Below are 15,787 nucleotides of genomic sequence, written 5' to 3' on the forward strand. Positions count from 1 at the left end.
CATGCAATTAGCTAGACTAGAGCAGCCGACTACCCTGACCACTGCCTTACGTCATGTGGTCCGAGTAGGACATGAGTACGGGCGTAGGGTAACCTTCTCGGTGATGGAGGCTGTGGACAGAATACAATTAAAGTCGGTGAACCTCCCCACTGACTTCGGAGCACTGCGGGACCTACTCAAAAAAGTGAAAGACGAGGAGAGAAATTTGACCTGGATGACATTTATCATCAATCAGTGATAGCACACGGACGACTGGCATATGACTGGAATAAAACCTGGCCACATGACCATATACATACCTACTTTCCATGACGACCAGAATAAAAATCGGACAACTCGACACTCACAACAGTCGACTAGTGATGCAGGAGGTCCGAGAGGAAGTGGTGGAAAAGAGACTGGACATACTCTGTTTACAGGAGCCATACTCTCTGGCTGGAAAAGTTGCGTTCACTGCCGCAACATGGCAAACTGTTAGCAGTGGGGACATCCCCAGAGCGGCCATTCTGATAACTAACGCTGCACTGCGTGCAACACCCTTGTCACAGTTCTCCAACAGTCACTGCAACGTCGTGGAGATACAATCTCCTGCTGGGATTGTTATCATTATTAACATGTACTTCCAGTACGGTGATAGAATCGAACAACACATAGATCATCTAGTGAGTGTGGTCACGGCGTTGCGGGGGCGCAAAATCATTATAACTGCTGACATTAACGCCAAATCCCCCCTATCGTACAGTGGCACAAGGGATGAAAATGGTGCAAAAGCAGAAGAAATGATAATGGCTCTTCAACTAGTGGTGGCAAACAGACCAGGTAATCCCCCAACCTACGTAGCTGGAGGAGGACAGGGCACCAACATTGACGTGACGTTTCTCATGCCAAACACAGTGAACATACTCCAAGAGTGGAGAGTGGAAGACAATGCCACCACTAGCGACCACAATCTAATCACCTTTATTGTTGGAGACGGAGAGTGCCGCCGCTGGGCCATGGGGTGGGAGGTGCAATGGAATTTTAGAAAAACGGATTGGGAGCGCCTAACCAGAGAGTGCGACATTCCTCCATTACCAGAAGGAGACGAACGACAGGACTTCAACGTGGACGACAGAGCCGAAGGGCCGGTACATGCAATAACAAGGGCGATTAAGACGGCCGTACCAACCAGGAGGAGAGCCGTGGCGGCCACACCGGCACCATGGTCAGCCGAACTACAAGAACTACGACAGTCTGTCAGGAGACTGAGGAAGCACTACCGGCGCAGTGTCGTCTGGTGGGAAAAGCAAAGATGGCTGCAGTTATACCGGGAGGCAAAAGACAACTTCCAAAAAGAATTACAAAAGACCAGAATAACTAGTTGGGAAAATTTTGTAACCAATCAGCTGGCCCTTGATCCTTGGGGCGTCCCATATGGATTGGTAAGGGAGAAGATCCGCTCCCAAACAATGATATCATCGCTCAGGCACGGGGACGGGATGACGGAATCCTGGCAGGAAACTGCTGAGGTCCTCCTCCGGTCGCTGTTGCCTGACGATGATAGGAATGACGACACCGAAGAGCAGCGCCAACTAAGAGATGAAGACCTTCATAGGTATACAAATGACGTGGCGGTCCTCCCCTTCTCCGAGGAGGAAGTTGCTGCTCATATCAAGACTTTAAAGAAAGGAAAAGCCCCGGGGCCAGACGGCATTGTGGCGGAGGTAGTGCAGTTCTTAGCCCCACAGCTAGTTGCACCACTTACACATATTTTCAACGCATGCCTCAGGCAAGGCAAATTTCCAAAAATATGGAAAGTTGCAAACGTGGTGATTATCAAGAAAGGCCCCGAGAAGGACCCTGCAGAGGCCAAATCCTACAGGCCCATCTGCCTGCTGGACGGCTTTGGCAAAATTCTGGAAAAGTTGTTAGCGGATAGACTGACTGCTCACCGCGTGCTGCACGGGGTGAGCGATAGGCAATTGTTTCAGGTCGGGGCGATCGGCATCTGATGCAATCGCCCTGGCGGCCGAGGTCTGTGGCTCAGCCCCGTGTAAGTATGTTGTTGGCATCATGGTGGATATCAGTGGCGCCTTCGACAACCTGTGGTGGCCTTCGCTCTTCTCCTGCGCCGGCCGAAGTGGCCGTGCGGTTAAAGGCGCTGCAGTCTGGAACCGCAAGACCGCTACGGTCGCAGGTTCGAATCCTGCCTCGGGCATGGATGTTTGTGATGTCCTTAGGTTAGTTAGGTTTAACTAGTTCTAAGTTCGAGGGGACTAATGACCTCAGCAGTTGAGTCCCATAGTGCTCAGAGCCATTTGAACCATTCTTCTCCTGCCTTCGGGAGAAGGAGTGCCCAGGGCTGCTATATGGGTGTTTGAGGAGCTATTGTGAAGATCGGGAGGTACAGCTATCATCCCCTAGCGGATATGTCCGGAAAACTATCACCAAGGGTTGCCCCCAGGGCTCCGTGTTGGGTCCCCTATTTTGGGACATCCACATGGAGCCTCTTCTGGATAGCCTGCAACAGAGCGAATATGTGCTAGAGGTGATAGCCTACGCTGACGACCTCCTCCTGCTGGTCGGCGGCCGAAGTCGCGAGGACATAGAACCGAAAATAGAGGGAGCAATAAACAAATTACAACTATGGTGCTGAAAGACCAAAATGACTGTCTCACCATCAAAGTAGACCTACCTACTACTTAAAGGACAGTTAATAAGAAACCCGACAGTGAGAATTGACGGTACGTCTGTCCTTCGGAGACGAGAAACACGCTACTTGGGAATCATCATCGATGAAAGGTGGAACTTTGCAAGGCACATAGAAACCGTAACCCAGAAAGCACTACAATTACTAAACAATCTAATTTCCATAGGACATAAGAGATTCCACCTCCCGCCTCATTTAATCAAACTCTACCATAACAGCATACTGACATCAATAGTGGGTTACGGCTCGGGAGTCTGGGCTCACAGGCTCACGAGGGTGGTGCCTGCTGTGACGGTGAGAAGAGTACAAAGGAACATGATATTAAGGTCCGTGGGAGCATACAGAACATCTCCATGGGGAGCCCTGTTAATCATAATGGGGCTCTGTCCCCTAGATATAAAGATCAGGGAACAGGCTGCGTGGTACTGGGCCAAAAAGGGTGTTATCACCAAGGTAGAGGAAATTATGGGGGCACCAGTCAGGGAAAAAGGGGAGATTAGGGAAAGAGGGGTAGATCTGTGGCAGGAAATTTGGGAGTCGGATGAAACTGGTAGAAGAACCTTTCAGTTCCTACCAGTTGTAAAGGACAGACTGAAAATGAAGTACTTCGAGCCAACTCGGGGATTGTTCCATTTTCTCACCGGTCATGGCCCCTATCCGACTTATCTTTGTCGGTTTGGGAAAAGGGCGACGCCTGCGTGCGACTGTGGCGCACCGGAGGGTACTCCCGAACATGTGGTTTACGAGTGCCCCCTTTTCGATGATGTAGCCGGGACATTGAGACGACAACTACCAAGCACAAACACCTATGACCTTTTAAGACGGGAAGAGACATTTCAGACACTGAATAAGCTAGCAAACGTGGTATCACGAAAAGTATTGACAATTTTTCTGAGGGACCTTCAAGCTTAAATAAGTAGACAACACTGAACGCGACCACTGCCCCAATCCCGTACCGCCCGTTCGTGGATAGGTCGACTTTACAGTTGGAATCCGCCACGACCGGAACCAGGGGGACTGGGGCGATCCCGAATAAAGAAAACGCACCGATTATGACATAGAATAAGAATTAGATTTAGTTAATTAGAATAGGATAGTAAGTTAGGAACCTGCAGCGATAATTAACCCTTGCCTGCCCTGTGGCAGGGGTTTGCTCATAGGGATTAGCTCTATGAGCAAGGCATCTAAGTAGGTTTATATTATCAAACTGGCACACTTGTAACGCTGCAGGCAGTTAATATTAACCAATCGTAGTAACTAGAAATTATGTTAGCTAGTAAACTAGAAGTAGTCTGCCTACTAGAGATCGTAGAACTGTCTGTAGTTAAGAAAAATATTAAAGCTGCTATTGTAAATTTAGAAATATAGGACCCACTAATCACTAAGGTGGTGGGTCATTATTGTATAATTATTATGATATGAAATAAAGAATTTTTTTTTTAAAAAAACATCCAGAATTATTGTCACATAAGCGGTGACATAAAGGTAGAAAGTTCATGTGTCTGAGTCCAGAAAGCTCTATGCAACGAAAACTGCAGATCATTTTGCCATTTTCATTGTGAAATTGCCGGCTTATTCATGTCTGGGGTAATAATAGAGCGCGGTTTTCCTGGTTTGTCTGCTAGCGTAGTGAAAGGTGTTTACTACCGCAAGGGAGGTCTGCTTTGTTTTCGGTTCTAATCTTGATGGAAGCAGATAGACTATCAGTAAAGCAATTTTAAGAAATTCTCGCGCCCCAATACGTTTTATTGCTACCTTTATTCTGTACCGGCGCCCTGTGGATATAAATATGAAAATCTTGTAGAATTTCATACTTGTTACTGCCTACTCTTTCCGCTTCTGTCAATAATTGAACTGACTTAGTGTGGCACTGAATGATTTTTAATCTTCGCGCATTGCTAAATTTGCACACTTTCATGATAGGTCAGCAAAGGTAATCCAGTATGACTAGTCTGAACATTGACACAGACCGTTTCGCGGCCGAATACGCATGATATTTTGCTAATTCGTAACGATCTGGGGTACTTTGTCTTACTAAAATAGTTATGTTATTTGGATAAGCTGAAATTCATTTTCATTAGTACAGTTCATACTAATTAGCGTTTCTTCTTTCACTTATATCTTATATTTACGTGTTGTGTTTGGCACACTAATCAGCATTTAATATAGTCTTACTTATAATTGAAAACAGTGTGACAAAGTTCGGATGCATATATGCATGCGGAACGATTTGAAGTGGAATGATCATATAAAATTAATTGTTGGTAAGGCGGGTACCAGGTTGAGATTCATTGGGAGAGTGCTTAGAAAATGTAGTCCATCAACAAAGGAGGTGGCTTACAAAACACTCGTTCGACCTATACTTGAGTATTGCTCATCAGTGTGGGATCCGTACCAGGTCGGGTTGACGGAAGAGATTGAGAAGATCCAAAGAAGAGCGGCGCGTTTCGTTACCGGGTTATTTGGTAACCGTGATAGCGTTACGGAGATGTTAAATAAACTCAAGTGGCAGACTCTGCAAGAGAGGCGCTCTGCATCGCGGTGTAACTTGCTCGCCAGGTTTCGAGAGGGTGCGTTTCTTATACCTCCCGAGGAGATCACGAATGTAAAATTAGAGAGATTAGAGCGCGCACGGAGGCTTTCAGACAGTCGTTCTTCCCGCGAACCATACGCGACTGGAACAGGAAAGGGAGGTAATGACAGTGGCACGTAAAGTGCCCTCCGCCACACACCGTTGGGTGGCTTGCGGAGTATCAATGTAGATGTAGATGTAGATGTAGAAGATGGTATCTGTTGTTTAGGACATGTCCGAAGTCAACGGGGACAGTTGTGCCCCGTCCGGAACTCGAACACAGGATCTCCTGCTTACATGGCAGATGCTCTATCCATGTGAGCCACCGAGGACACAGAAGATAGTGTGACTGCAGGGACTTATCTCTGGCCCGCCTCCCGTGAGACCCACATTCACTACATCTGGTTCCGCACTATATTCATAGTGTCCTTGCCCATTATACTCATTACTCGCGGCTTTACTGTCGATTCCCGTAAGAGTTCGGGCACTGTTTGTGCATCTGAGAGAAGAAGATGGTCAAATGGCCGGTGAGCCTTAACTATACATATATAAAGATGGTATCTGTTGTTTCGGACATGTCTTATTCACTATTTGCCGGCACGGTAACTCAGCATGTTCGGTCAGAGAGCTGCGTGCTCTCTGTAGTAAAAAAACTGAGTCAAGGAATCAACGATCAACTTGAACGAATATCTTGTGCCGTCCACCCAGACCAAACGCAACGAACTGTATCGAACAAAAAGAAAAAAAAGAGAGATGGATAGAGCTTCTGCCATGTAAGCAGGAGATCCCGGGTTCGAGATCTGGTCGGGACACACATTTTCAACTGTCCCCGTTGACTTATATCAACTATATCAACTATATCAGCTAAGGGTATTCATTTCATTGTAAAATTCGGATATTTTTTCAATTTCACGCCTGCCCCTTCGTCGCCTTGCCTCTTATGCTGTGTAGCAGACTTTAAAGCTGTGCGGATCAACATAACGAAAAGGCGAGGGGTCTCGCTCGTTTTGTCTACGACTGTACATACAGGGTGGTCCATTGATCGTGACTGGGCCAAATATCTCACAAAATAAGCGTCAAACGAAAAAACTACAAAGAACGAAGCTCGTCTGTCTTGAAGGGGGAAACCAGATGGCCTTATGGTTGGCCGGCTAGATGGAGCTGCCGTAGGTCAAACGCTTATCAACTGCGTTTTTTCAAATAGGAAACCCCATTTTTATTACATATTCGTGTAGTGCGTAAAGAAATATGAATGTTTTAGTTGGACCACTTTTTTCGCTTTGTGATGGATGGCGCTGTAATAGTCACAAACATATGGCTCACAATTTTAGACGAACAGTTGGTGACAGGTAGGTTTTTTAAATTAAAATACAGAACGTACGTACGTTTGAACATTTTAATTCGGTTGTTCCAATGTGATACATGTACCTTTGTGAACTTATCATTTCTGAGAACGCACGCTGTTACAGCGTGAGTACCTGTAAATACAACGTTAATGCAATAAATGCTCAAAATGATGTCCGTCAACCTCAATGCATTTGGCAATACGTGTAACAACATTCCTCTCAACAGCGAGTAGTTCGCCTTCCGTAATGTTCGCACATGCATTGGCAATGCGCTGACGCATGTTTCAGGCGTTTTCGGTGGATCACGATAGCAAATATCCTTCAACTTTCCCCACAGAAAGAAATCCGGGGATGTCAGATCCGGTGAACGTACGGGCCATGTTATGGTGATTCGACGACCAATCCACCTGTCATGAAATATGCTATTCAATACCGCTTCAACCGCACGGGAGATATGTGCCGGAGATCCATCATGTTGGAAGTACATCGCCATTCTTTCATGCGGCGAAACATCTTGTGGTAACATCGGTAGAACAATACGTAGGAAATCAGCATACATTGCACCATTTAGACTGCCATCGATAAAATGGGGGCCAATTATCCTTCCTCCCATAATGACAGACCATACATTAACTCGCCAAGGTCACTGATGTTCCACTTGTCGCAGCCATTGTGGATTTTCCGTTGCCCAATTGTGCGTATTATGCCGGTTTAAGTTACCGCTATTGGGGAAGGACGCTTCGTCGCTAAACAGAACGTGCGCAAAAAATCTGTCATCAAATGGTTCAAATGGCTCTGAGCACTATGGGACTTAACATCTATGGTCATCAGTCCCCATTCTGTCATCGTCCCGTAACTTCTCTTATGCCCAGTGGCAGAACTGGACACGACTTTCAAAGTCGTCGTCATGCAATTCCTGGTGCATAGCAATATGGTACGGGTGCAACCGATGTTGATGCAGCATTTTCAACACCGACGTTTTTGAGATTCCCGATTCTCGCGCAATTTGTCTGCTACTGATGTGCGGATTAGCCGCGACAGCAGCTAAAACACCTACTTGGGCATCATCATTTGTTGCAGGTCGTGGTTGACGTTTCACATGTGGCTGAACACTTCCTGTTTCCTTAAATAACGTAACTATCCGGCGAACTGTCCGGACACTCGGATAATGTCGACCAGAATACCGAGCAGCATACGTAGCACACGCCCTTTGGGCGTCTTGATCACAATAGCCATACATCAACACGATATCGACTTTTTCCGCAATTATTAAACGGTCCATTTTAACACGGGTAATGTATCACGAAACAAATACCGTCCGCACTGGCGGAATGTTACCTGATACCACTTACTTATACGTTTGTATTACAGCGCCATCTATCACAAAGCGAAAAAGTGGTCCAACTAAAATATTCATATTTCTTTACATATTACACGAATATGTAATAAAAATGGGGGTTCCTATTTAAAAAAAAACGCAGATGATATCCGTTTGACCTATGGCAGCGCCATCTAGCTCGCCAACCATAGCACCATCTGGTTTCCCCCTTCAAGTTAGACGAGTTTCGTTCTTTGTAGTTTTTTCGTTTGAAGCTTATTTCGTGCAATATTTGGGCCGGTCACTATCAATGGACCACCCTGTATAGTTTCAGCAACAGATTACGTTTGTGATTACCAACTTGATTATGTATTTAAGGGTAACTTTATGACCCATTATATTATTTGATTCTCTGTAGTAGGTGGCTAGTGTAGTAATTCCTAGCACATGGTTTCAGATCCAAATGGTTCAAATGGCTCTGAGCACTATGGGACTTAACATCTGTGGTCATCAGTCCCCTAGAACTTAGAACTACTTAAATCTAACTAACATAACGACATCACACACATGCATGCCCGAAGCAGGATTCGAACCTGCGACCGTAGCGGTCACGCGGTTCCAGACTGAAGTGCCTAGAACCGCACGGCCACACCGTCCGGCATGGTTTCAGAACTATAAAATAAGGTTGCATACGTGGAAGACACTTTAATAAACCAGCAGATTTCACATAGATTATATCACGGTAAGATTGAGCTGCAAAACATTTACGGGGTCAGGTGTGGACTTGGACCATAGTTTATTGGTTATGAACTCCATATTTAAAGTGAAGAAACTCAGAAAGATAGGTAACTAAGGAGATTGGATCTGAATAAATCGAAAGAATCCCGGACTGTCGAGAGTTCCAAAGGGGTATCATGCCACCGTTGACTGAAAGAAGGGAAAGTAATACAACAGACGACGAATGGGTTGCAGCGAGAGATGAAATGCTTTAAATGACTGCAGACAATACAGATGATTACAGATGTCTACAAAATGCGATCGACTGAAAGTGCAACATGACCACAGCATAAATGCAGGGCTGAGAAATCGTGTGTGACCAAGGAAAAGATAAAAGCCACATATAGGAGACGTTTGGAGAAGAAAAGAAGTAGCTTTGTGAATATCAAGACCTCACGCAGCAAGCCACACTCAAGCACAGGGGAAGCTGACAGGTTGAAGAAAAATATAGGAGGGCTAAAAACTCAAAATGAACTTGAAAATAGTACTAAAGAAAGGAAATAGAAATTATATATAGGTGAGGGATGAGATATAACGAAATAGCTTGACACAAGTCCCTTATAATTGTTGAGATAGTTGGGAGAGCCAGCCTTAACAAAACTGTTCCAATTGGTTTGCAAAATGAGACAGCGAAGTAATCTCAGATTCCAAGAATAATGTAACAATCCCAAGTACAAAGAAGTTATTTGCGACCACGTGTGAATATTAGCTCACTGTTGGTTTCATAATTCATGATTATAATTTACTGACTCGAATTACTTGTAGAAGAATGGAAAAAACTTGTAGGAAATGAGTTAAGGGAAAATAAATTAGGATTCCGGAGAATCGTAGAATGTGCGAGACAATACTAACTCTTTGACTTACCTTGGAGGACAGTCAGAAGAACGGCAGAGCTACGTTTATACAATTTTTAGATTTGGAGAAAGCTGTTGATAACTGGAATACGCTGAGGTGACAAAAGTCTTGGGATAGAGATCAACATCTACATCATACTCCGCAAGCCACCTAATGGTGTATGGCGGATGGTGGTACTTTCGGTACCACTACCTGGTCCCTCCAAACCTGTTCCACTCGCGAATAATGCGTGGGAAGAATGATTGTCGGTAAGCCTCTGCAGTGGCTCTAATTTCTCGTATTTTCCCGTCGTGGTCAATACGCGAGATGTATGTGGGGAGAAGTAATATGTAGTCTGACTCTTCCCGAAAAGTGGTGTCCCGAAATTTCAGCAGTAAATCTCTCCATGATGCACAACGTCTCTCTTTTTACGTCTGCCAGTGGAGTTGGTATGGCATCTCCGTAACGCTCTGTCGGTAACTAAACAATTCCGTGACGAAACGCGCCGCTCCTCGTTGGATCTTCTTTACCTCCTCTATCAGTCCTACCTGACAGGTATCCCAGATAGATGAAGTCTGGTGAACAAGCGCCTTATAAGCCACGTCTTTCGTGGATGAGTTACATTTCTTTAGGATTCTTCCGATGAATCTGAGTCTTGTGTCTGCTTTTCACACTATCTGTTTTATATGGTCCTTCCACTTAAGGTCACTCTGGGTAGTTGTGCTTGGATATTTTACGGCAGACGCTGTCTCCAGCTGTTTGTGATCAATAGTGTAGCTGTACAGTAGTGGATTTCAAATGCGTTTTATTACAGTCTTTGATCACATTGACGATGACCGGTTTCAGTCAGTAAGGACCATCCTCGGATCTACAATATAAAAATATATACACATAGTGAACAGTGTGTCTTTCAACACAATACAGCATTACGTATCACAATATACACTCCTGGAAATTGAAATAAGAACACCGTGAATTCATTGTCCCAGGAAGGGGAAACTTTATTGACACATTCCTGGGGTCAGATACATCACATGATCACACTGACAGAACCACAGGCACATAGACACAGGCAACAGAGCATGCACAATGTCGGCACTAGTACAGTGTATATCCACCTTTCGCAGCAATGCAGGCTGCTATTCTCCCATGGAGACGATCGTAGAGATGCTGGATGTAGTCCTGTGGAACGGCTTGCCATGCCATTTCCACCTGGCGCCTCAGTTGGACCAGCGTTCGTGCTGGACGTGCAGACCGCGTGAGACGACGCTTCATCCAGTCCCAAACATGCTCAATGGGGGACAGATCCGGGGATCTTGCTGGCCAGGGTAGTTGACTTACACCTTCTAGAGCGCGTTGGGTGGCACGGGATGCATGCGGACGTGCATTGTCCTGTTGGAACAGCAAGTTCCCTTGCCGGTCTAGGAATGGTAGAACGATGGGTTCGATGGCGGTTTGGATGTACCGTGCACTATTCAGTGTCCCCTCGACGATCACCAGTGGTGTACGGGCAGTGTAGGAGATCGCTCCCCACACCATGATGCCGGGTGTTGGCCCTGTGTGCCTCGGTCGTATGCAGTCCTGATTGTGGCGCTCACCTGCACGGCGCCAAACACGCATACGACCATCATTGGCACCAAGGCAGAAGCGACTCTCATCGCTGAAGACGACATGTCTCCATTCGTCCCTCCATTCACGCCTGTCGCGACACCACTGGAGGCGGGCTGCATAATGTTGGGGCGTGAGCGGAAGACGGCCTAACGGTGTGCGGGACCGTAGCCCAGCTTCATGGAGACGGTTGCGAATGGTCCTCGCCGATACCCCAGGAGCAACAGTGTCCCTAATTTGCTGGGAAGTGGCGGTACGGTCCCCTACGGTCCCCGACGGCCAACACCGCGGTTCCTGGTGTGTCCGCTGTGCCGTGCATGTGATCATTGCTTGTACAGCCCTCTCGCAGTGTCCGGAGCAAGTATGGTGGGTCTGACACACCGGTGTCAATGTGTTCTTTTTTCCATTTCCAGGAGTGTATTAACATACAACCAGGGAAATCTACAGGTAAAATATGGTAGAACGTACCTTTTCTACAACATGTCCTAAAGTGATAAGGCCATAAAGGCATCGTGAAAACATATCAATATACTCAGCACAGCATCGTCACATATTTCTGAAATAAGGTGTAGAATAGGCCACAACGTTCTCAAAGCCAATTTTGCAACTGGCTACTGAAGTACAGTAGCTACCAGAAATATGTTTGCCTACATCCTACATAGATGTAGTCATCATTTACGTAAGAAACATAATCTGATAAAACACATTAGGTAAAACACATGTAGCAGACTTTTATTTTTTTTTCCTTTACTGTGATTTCATTCCCCTGCCCCTATGGGGCAGGGGAGGGCTGTCAGCGGCACAATCCGCCGATCTTCAACTGAGTGACACAACAACTAAAACAAGAATAAAATGATACATATATAAGGAAATAAAAAAGGGGAACATAAAACAGAGTAAGGGGAGAAAATGGAGGTAAAAATACCAGAAAGTTAAAAAACACTGTTGGCGAGTCTTAAAACACAGAGAAGACACTGAATGCCCATGCACAGATTAAAAGTTGGCCACAGTATTAAAAACACTCCGAAACAGCACACTTAAAACCCACCTGGAGCACACATGACAAAGAATAAAACTACCAGGTGGGACCTGCCAAGGGAAAGGTCAGAGAGGATGGAAAAGGAGGGGAGAGCATGGGGCAGCTGGGGAAGCGGCGGAATGAAGAGAGGAGGGGCAACTGTGGGTTCATGAAGATGCAGGAGACACGTGGGGCAGGAGAGGAAAAGGGAAGACAGGGCAGGAGGGAGCGCAGAGACACTGAAAGGAGGCACAAAAATGGAGGGGGAGTAGGAGGGGGAAGATGCTCAGGAGCAGGGAGGGGAAGAAGAGGGAGCCCTGAGGAGGAGACAGGAAGAGGGGTTAGAGTTGGTAGGAAGGGTAGATGTCAGGGCGAAGCTCATCATCCGGGACGAGTAGATGGTGGAAGTTGTGTTGGGAAAGGAGATGGAGGGTGTGGAGATGGAGAGAGGGAGGGACAGAACGGTAAAGGCGCGGCAGCTGGTTGGGGGTTGAGAGGAAGGGAGACACTGGGGGGTGAGGGGGATCAAGGCGGTGGACAATATATAGTGTGTGGATGTGTTCAAGGAAAAGGAGAAGGTGGGGGAAGGGGATGAGGTCATAGAGGATGCGCGTGGGGGACAGAAGGCAGATGCGGAAGGCCAGGCAGAGCACATGGCGTTCGAGGATTTGTAGGGCTTTATAGAACCGGGGAGGGGCGGAAATCCAAGCGATGCTGGCATAACAAAGGATGGGGCGGATCATGGATTTGTAGGTGTGAAGGATGGTGGAAGGATGCAGACCCCACGTCCAGCCAGACAGGAGTTTCAGGAGGCGGAGGCGGTTGTGAGCTTTGTTTTGGATGATAAGGAGATGGGGAGTCCAGGTGAGGTGGCGGTCGAGTGTGAGGCCAAGGTATTTGAGGGTAGGAGTGAGGTGGATAGGACGGCCATAAATGGTGAGGTAGAAATCATGAAGGCGGAAGGAGCGGGTGGTGCGGCCTATGATGATTGCCTGGGTCTTGGAGGGATTAACACGGAGGAACCACTGGTTGCACCAAGCGGTGAATTGGTCAAGGTGGGTTTGGAGGGTACGTTGGGACCGTTGAAGGGTAGGATAAAGGGCTAGGAAGGCGGTGTCATCAGCAAACTGGAGAAGATGAACAGGAGGGGGAGGTTTGGGCATATCAGCAGTGTACAGGTGATAGAGGAGAGGGGAAAGGACAGAACCTTGGGGCATGCCGGCAGAGGGGTAGAAAGTTGATGGGGAGAGCATAGGTCTGGAGTTTGAAGAGGAGCCCAGGATGCCAGACACAGTCACGTTCTGGAGATCAAGGGAAACAAAGATAGTGGAGCGACGGGAGTTAAGTTGGAGGGAAAGAAGATTGGTAAGGTTAAGGAACTGGTCGTCGGCAGAGAAGCAAGGCCGGAAGCCACATTGGGTAAGAGGAAGGAGGTGGTGCTGGTTAAGGTGGCGGTGAATACGGCGAGAGAGTATGGCCTTGAAGACCTTACTGAACACAGAGGTGAGGCAGATTGGACAATAGGAAGAGGTACCAGAGGGGGTTTGTTAGGTTTAGGGAACAACAGGACACGGGAAGTCTTCCACAGGTCAGGGTAAAATCCAGTTGAGAGGAGGACATTGTACAAGGTAGCAAGGGCAGACAGGAAGGATGGAGGGGATTCCTTGAGGTGATGGTAGGTGACGCCATCATGACCAGGGGCAGTGTTGCATTTGGAGCGGAGGACGAGTGTGATGTCTTGTGTGGTGATGGGAGTGTTTATGTCTGAGGGGGGTAACCAATCCAGGTACTGGAAGCTAGGGGCGAGCAGGGGCACAGAGTTGTCAGTGCGGTCAAGGACAGTGGGGAAGAGGGAGTAATCAAAATGGGGATCGTCAGGAATGGAGAAGACCTCGGATAGGTGGGAAGCAAAATGGTTAGCCTACTGAGGTTGTCAGGAAAGGGTCGATCGTCATGGAGGATGGGGTAATACGGGGTTGGACGGCTACCAGTAAGGCGGTGGAAGGCTGACCAGTACTTGGAGGAGTTGACAAGGAGGGTGGAAATGAGGCGTGTGCATGTCTGGCGCCAGTCCTGGTATTTCTTTGCTGTAAGGAGGTTCCGGATATGTCGCTGTAATTGCCAGTGGTGGGTGAGAGTATCCCGGTCACGAGTGCAGAGGAAGGAGCAGTAGAGCCTGCGGGATTCATGCAGAAGAAGGACGGCCTATGGAGGAAGCGTAGGGCGGTGAGGGTGGATGAGTTTGTTAGGGACATGAGCCTCCACAGCGTCAGTGATGGTCTTCTGAAGGAAGGAAGAGGCATGGGTGATGTCATCAGGTGATGAAAGGTGAGGGGGTGGCTTTCGACCTGTAAGGCAATGGATTACCAGTAGGCATCCCAATTGGCACAGTGGTAGTCATGGACAGACTTTGGAGGGGCAGCTGGGTGGGTGGCTGCAGTGGTGGGACGGGTAGAGGAGATGGTGAGAAGGACAGGTAGATGGTCACTACCGACGGGATCGAGGACATCAACGGCGATGCGACCAAGGAGGTTGGGGGAAGCGAGGATAACATCGGAGGTGGAGTTACTTTCAGGACAGGTGTGCTGTGGGAGAGGAACAAGGTCACCATGGAGGGTGGCAAGGAACTGATGCCACCGCCGAAGGGTGACAGGGTCACGGCTGTGGATGTTGAGGTCAGCAGCAATCACATAGGTGGAGAAGGTATGGTCAACATGGTAAATGAAATCAAAGGGGAGAGGAGCTGTGGGGTGGATATAGATAGTGGCACAGGTGACGGTGAGGGAGGGAAAAAAATAGGCTGAGGAGAAGGTGTCTGACCGGGTCATTGAGAAGGGGTTGTGGCCGGACAGGGAGGTGCCTGAGGTGGCCTATAGCGACCCTGCCTCGGGCTAGGGGAAGGGGATTGTCAGTGCGGTGAAGGAGATAAGGGGAGGTGCAGACAACATGGCGGGGTTGGAGGAAGGTTTCATTAAGGATGAAGGAGTCAACCTGGTGCTAGGAGAGGGTATGCATGAAGAGGTATTTGATTGGAGGGAGGGAGCGATTGTTGAGGTAGAGGAGATGATATTGTTGATGCGCCATGAGGTTGGTGGTGGGAAGGGTGCGGGAAGCGGAGAGAGGGGCTTAAATGAGGGTGTCTAGGCAGGTGAAGGTAAAGTGGGCCTGGTTGTGGGAGTATGTGGCGTAGGTGTTTAAGTGGAAAACAGAGTGGGCGGCAAGGGAAATCTGCTGGAGTGTGTGGGGGCGCTGGAAGGGGTGGATGTTCTGCAGGACGACGGTCAGAAACCGGATGATGTCTTCTGCTGTAGGGGGAGGGCGGAGGGAATTGTTAGGGTGGATGTGTGGGTCAATGGGGAGAACGGGGACAGTGAGTTCAGGGTTGGTGGGAGGGGGCTTGGCTTTGCATTTGGAGGAATAGGTGGGGTGAGGTTCATTGCAGGTGTTGCAGGACAGGGGGGAGGCGAGGTTGGGACACTGTTTAAGGAAGAGGGAGGCTTTACAATGGGGGCAGGTGGGTGGGTACTTGCAGTTTTGGGTAAGGTGGTCATTGTACAGAAGACAACGCTGGCAGCGGTAGGATTGAGGAGGGGAATAGGACGGGTCAACAGGGTGGCGGCGGTTG

This window comes from Schistocerca piceifrons, chromosome 3 (genome assembly GCF_021461385.2).
Source record: "Schistocerca piceifrons isolate TAMUIC-IGC-003096 chromosome 3, iqSchPice1.1, whole genome shotgun sequence".
NCBI lineage: Eukaryota > Metazoa > Arthropoda > Insecta > Orthoptera > Acrididae > Schistocerca > Schistocerca piceifrons.